Here is a 5,248-nt window from a genome sequence, read left to right as displayed (position 1 = left end):
TCAATAACCCACCTCAGACGTAAGACCATAAAGGATGCAGTCTGGCTTAGAAAATATTGACCAGTCTGATAATGAAAACAATCCTAAAATACATAACCAGATTAGACCATTCTTTTATTATTCACTCAATAGAAACAAGGCATTAGAGGACTCGTTATGCTAAAGGTCATGGCTGATGTCATGTGATATTGTTATAAAATTTCCACATTAAATTCTTGTTTTATCTTGCCATTTAGTTTGGGAGGAGCACCAAACTTCCCTTCAGCAAACACCTACGCAGTAGGATGCAGTGACCCCTGTACTTAATACTTGGTTCTGTCAAATGTAATGAATTGTTTCCCTAAAATGTATCCACAAAAGGGGCTTTAATTTAACTTATTCCAGGGCCTTTGCAGAAGCTTTAAAATCTATTACATTATTATCATCCTCTGTGGGAGTTTCTAGTTTTTCTTAAAAGCAGAAATTAAAAAATATTTTACGAATGTAGATCTCATGTCTTGAGTATTTAGTTAAAATTCCCAAATCTTGCTGAAAACATGAAAGATTTTGTATAAGGAAAAACAAGTTGTCTTTTTATTTATTGCTTTAAACATGTGGTTTCAACTGTGGCTTTTTTCACAGAGCCAAACAAGAGACAGCCATGTGTCATTCAGTAATGAAAAGGAGGAACTGCATTATGGAGAAGTAAACTTTCACAAAAAGACCCCTCACACATCCTCACAGCAAGACAATGAACGCCAGGAGACTGTCTATGCAGAAGTTAAAGTGTCTAAACCAGAGAACAACTCATTTTTTAATGACAGTCCAGAGGAGCCTGGTGATGAAAAGAAAGAGGAATAAATTTAAGTGTCTGATAATAGACTTACTTTTTGGTATCAAAACAGTTGCTGATTTTCTTTAGGGAAGTTTCGCTGAATTATTTCAGCGAAACTTTTGCTGCATATAATGAAATGCTTTTAATCTGTTTTACTTATTCAAACAGTCTATCCACTGTTCTTTTACAAGTTTTATATGAAGCCTGCTAAAAAATGCTCATAATAAAATCATTCTTTCTGGACTTGTTTCTCTGTTCTTTTTTGTGACACACTGAAAAGAATCTATGAATGCTGTTATTAGTGAATCGCATTTCAATGAGTTTCCATCATTTAACACAATCAGTTCCTGATGAATTTGGATGAAGACTTGATAAAAATATACAATATGCATTATGCTTATATGCAGAAATGTACTTCAATTTAATGTGAACTAGAGTGTTGGACTTATGCAGGGTATAACACGGGGGATATTAAGCAGCACTTCATACATTTAGTAATCATCTAAGTTTTCAACTGCATTGAGGGAAAAAGTTTAATACTTCTACATTTTTAGAAAATTCAGGACAGGTTCAAGCGTGACAAAAGCGTGAAAGCGTGAAAAAAATCATTCTAGGCAAGTGGACGTGAAGTATTCTGAAAGACAATTCACCTCTCATCCAAGAAGCTTCTTCAGTTCTAACTAGTGGTGGGGAACACAGACATCAATATCCTGAAGGTATAACTAAAGCCCCATTTAGACTACCTTCTGAAACCGATCCGTGCTAAGCTTTGATCAGTTAATTGTGCCGAGCTTGGTTACTTATGACACATTACGCTAGCATGGTTATTCGCCTCCTGGTGAAGATCTACCACACTACTGTTCTCTAGGATTGAAGGAGGTAATCAAGCAAATAAAGATGTCGGCGCCTGTAATATTCAGGAAGTTTCGTTATAAGTATGATATTTCATTGTTTGCGGATAGTCAGGAGAAGAAGTGAGGAAGAGTTGGCTTTTGGGAAGTGGATACGACAGTCTAATCAGGACTTACAGATGTAGGAAACAACGACAGACGTAGAAGTTGTTCAAACTGCTAAGCAGCGTCACTACCCAATCTGTCCTAGAAGCACGATCCGTCCTGCGCATGTACGAACAGATATGGTAAATGGTAAATGGCCTGTACTTATATAGCGCTTTTTCAAGTCAGGAGACTTGATCAAAGCACTTTACACCACATTCAGTCATTCACCCATTCACACACACACTCACACACTGATGGTGGCAAGCTACACTGGTGCCACCGGGCCCTCTGATCACCATCAGTAGATAACACTGCATGAAAAGTGAGATTTTCATCCCCATAAACTACCGCAGATCTCCCTCATTTTCGGCAGTTAATGACAATTTGCAACCCGCGCTTGTGGCCATTTGTCAGTGCCACAAATTGTCGGAAATGGACTCTGACGTATGTGGAGAGCGATCAGCTGTACTTATGGCCCTAATTAGCATATGAATGCAGCGAACCCGCGCGGCTGGCCAGGTCTGGCTTGAATGTTCTTACTGAGTATTGGATGGAACCACTTCATTTTTAAACAAGTAAAATCGCTCGTGATTGGTTGGCATATATAAATATATATATATATATATATATATATATATATATATATATATATATATATATGTTGTATATTCATGTTATCCTACACTACTACACTATTATTAGGCTACCATCAAGGACATGAATGAATTTATACAGGAAATGAACATTTGCCAGGAAGATGTTTATGCAAAGAAAGAGCTTTATTAAAACACACACAACTATATACAACGCGAGGATCTGCCCACACATGCGTAATCCAAAAATTACAACTCGGTCACCAGAATACGATCGGGTAATGACAAGCAGAATCATCACTGGAAATTGTGGAGCACTGTAGGGAAGCTAGTGTTTTTATGAATGTCTAAGATGACCTGGTATGTGTATGTACTCTTAGTTTAAAAGACAGAGAAAAAGCATAACTCTTAGCTGATCCAAAATGCTGCAGCCAGAGTTCTGAGGAAAATTAAAAAGAGAGATCATATCTCTCCTATCCTTGCTTCTCCTCATTGGCTTACTGTTAAATCAAGAATAGAATTTAAATCCCTCCTTCTCACATATAAAGTCTTAAATGGCCAAGCTCCATCTTATATCAGAGATCTGATTGTTCCTTATGTCCCTAACAGAGCACTTCGCTCTCAGTCTGCAGGTTTACTAGTGGTTCCTAGAATTCTCCTGTGGAACCAACTACCAGTCTTAGTCTATGAGGCAGACACCCTGTCTACTTTCAAGGGTAGGCTTAAAACTTTCCTATTGATAAAGTTTATAGTTAGAGAGGCTCAGCTTATCCTGAGCTATCTCTATAGCTATGCTGCTATAGGCTTAGACTTCTGGAGGACATAGGGACATCTTTTCATCGTTCTGCTTTCTCTGCTTTTTCTTATAGTAGCTTCCTCTGGTCTGTTCACCAGTTGGCTGTGACACTATCGTGAAGAGAAATATCAGCTGTGCTGCTGCTATCAACACCTTTGTTTATGGATGTTGTTTTTCCAGTGTAGTCCTGTTTCTCTGACTGTGACTGGTTGGATGTGCTCTCTAAATCCTCTGCCTGGCTGTGTGTTTCCTGGACGGGGCCGCCTTTACAGTTGCTTTTTGTATCTCTGCTTCTGTCTCCTTGAATCCCCACTGGGCCTCTGCAGATTGCCGGTCACATTGAGCCTGGTTCTGCTGGCGGTTTCTTCCTGTCAAAAGAGAGTTTTTCCTCTCCACTGTCGCTACAAGCATGCTTAGTGTGAGGGATTGCATTCAATTCGATGAGTCGATTCAGTCAACTGGTTGTCCTTAGACAGAAAACTGTGAATCAGTTTCACTCTATGATCTGGTAAACCGTAAAGTGCCTTGAGATGACATGTGTTGTGAATTGGTGCAATATAAATAAACCGAATTGAATTGAATTAAATTGAATTACTGTCCGCTCTAGGATTTTGAATGATTAATTTCATCACTGAGTGCTTCATAGTGTGATATATGTGCTTCGTTTGGTAACACGGTTGACACAATGATGCAGTAGATGAACATATCACTAAATGAATTTAGTACAGTATATGGGCATATACTATATAAATATTGATTTTCATGTGACAAAATCCTGTAATTTTTTCCCCCTTCATACACATAGCTTAAAGTTCTCTGGTGTAGTGCATGCAATTCCAGGGTGCAACAATTGCGGGGGTAAGCAGAGGGAGGAGCAGCGGAAGCTTCTGGACACAATACAAAACACACTTTACTGGAAGTCTGAACTTAATGTAGACAAGCATCAAAAATGATCAGCAGAAGCTTTTTTGCNGCTTAAAGTTCTCTGGTGTAGTGCATGCAATTCCAGTGTGCAACAATTGCGGGGGTAAGCAGAGGGAGGAGCAGCGGAAGCTTCTGGACACAATACAAAACACACTTTACTGGAAGTCTGAACTTAATGTAGACAAGCATAAAAAATGAAGCAGCAGAAGCTTTTTTGCTGCTTTCAGCGCTTGCGATCTGAATGTAGCATTACACTATAACTACAGGTGTAGTATACAGAAACATTTTAAGAATTTTTTATTTTGATTTATGGATGTAAAATAATGCAATTTTATTTGATTGTATTTAGTTGTTTTGTAAAGTCAAATGTTTTTTTCTTTTTTTTCCTCTTCATTTGCAGTCATTAAAGTTCAATCTGAAGGAATCCCGTTTGCTGTTAGGTGTTTATCCACCCCCTGCTCTCAACATGATATCAAGTGTCACAAACTAGGTTGAGAAATTTGTACAGTCTTTAAAACAAATATAGATTTCAGCATTGACTTACTGAACTTGTGATTTTCATATGACTGAAAGGGCTCTCAACAAGTGATTGACAAGCGCTAGTCTTGTTGGATTGGCATAATTACAGTTGTTTTGTATCAAATATAGATAAATATGTAGAACTAACCTTAAAAAGTGACATTGGAGTTACCTGTAATTAGCTAACTGTAATGCCAGCTTTTGTTTACTTTGCATGCTTGCATAAATTTCACTCAACAAAACTGTCCCTTGCCAAATGAGCATGTAATAATTGGGTGGAACTACTTTCCATAAATGTTATATGTTAACCCAACAAATGATTATTATGTTGGAGTTACCCCTTTTAACTGAGTAATAGAAACAACAACACCTTATGTTGAACCAGCATATTTACATTAATGTCAAACAAATGAAAACATTATTTCTATATTAGCATATTATGTCCGTGTGGAAATACTTTCCATACTTTTTTTGTGTTCATCCAACAAAATATTTTTTTGAGTGATAATGTCCCGAAGTTTAAAACCCTCAAAACCTTTGTAACTAAGGCTGTAATTACATAACCAAACCTAATTACCTAAAAATTACTGTAACTTAGACTGTT

The 5,248-nt window shown here is 37.5% G+C and overlaps 1 long non-coding RNA gene across 1 annotated transcript in view; it reads left to right on the top strand.

The window, feature by feature from the left end:
- LOC107104571 overlaps window positions 1-807 on the top strand; it is an 8,256-nt gene extending 7,449 nt beyond the window's left edge. The window contains exon 4 of the long non-coding RNA XR_001482265.1: window positions 622-807. This is a non-coding gene — a long non-coding RNA (uncharacterized LOC107104571). The remainder of the gene's footprint in view (window positions 1-621) is intronic.
- Window positions 808-5,248: the final 4,441 nt, after the last annotated feature.

This window comes from Cyprinodon variegatus, unplaced genomic scaffold (assembly GCF_000732505.1).
Source record: "Cyprinodon variegatus isolate N-32 unplaced genomic scaffold, C_variegatus-1.0 Scaffold1797, whole genome shotgun sequence".
NCBI classification, from domain to species: Eukaryota; Metazoa; Chordata; class Actinopteri; order Cyprinodontiformes; family Cyprinodontidae; genus Cyprinodon; species Cyprinodon variegatus.
Note: the sequence above shows the minus strand (reverse complement) of the source record. Positions and strands in the feature narration are given on the sequence as shown.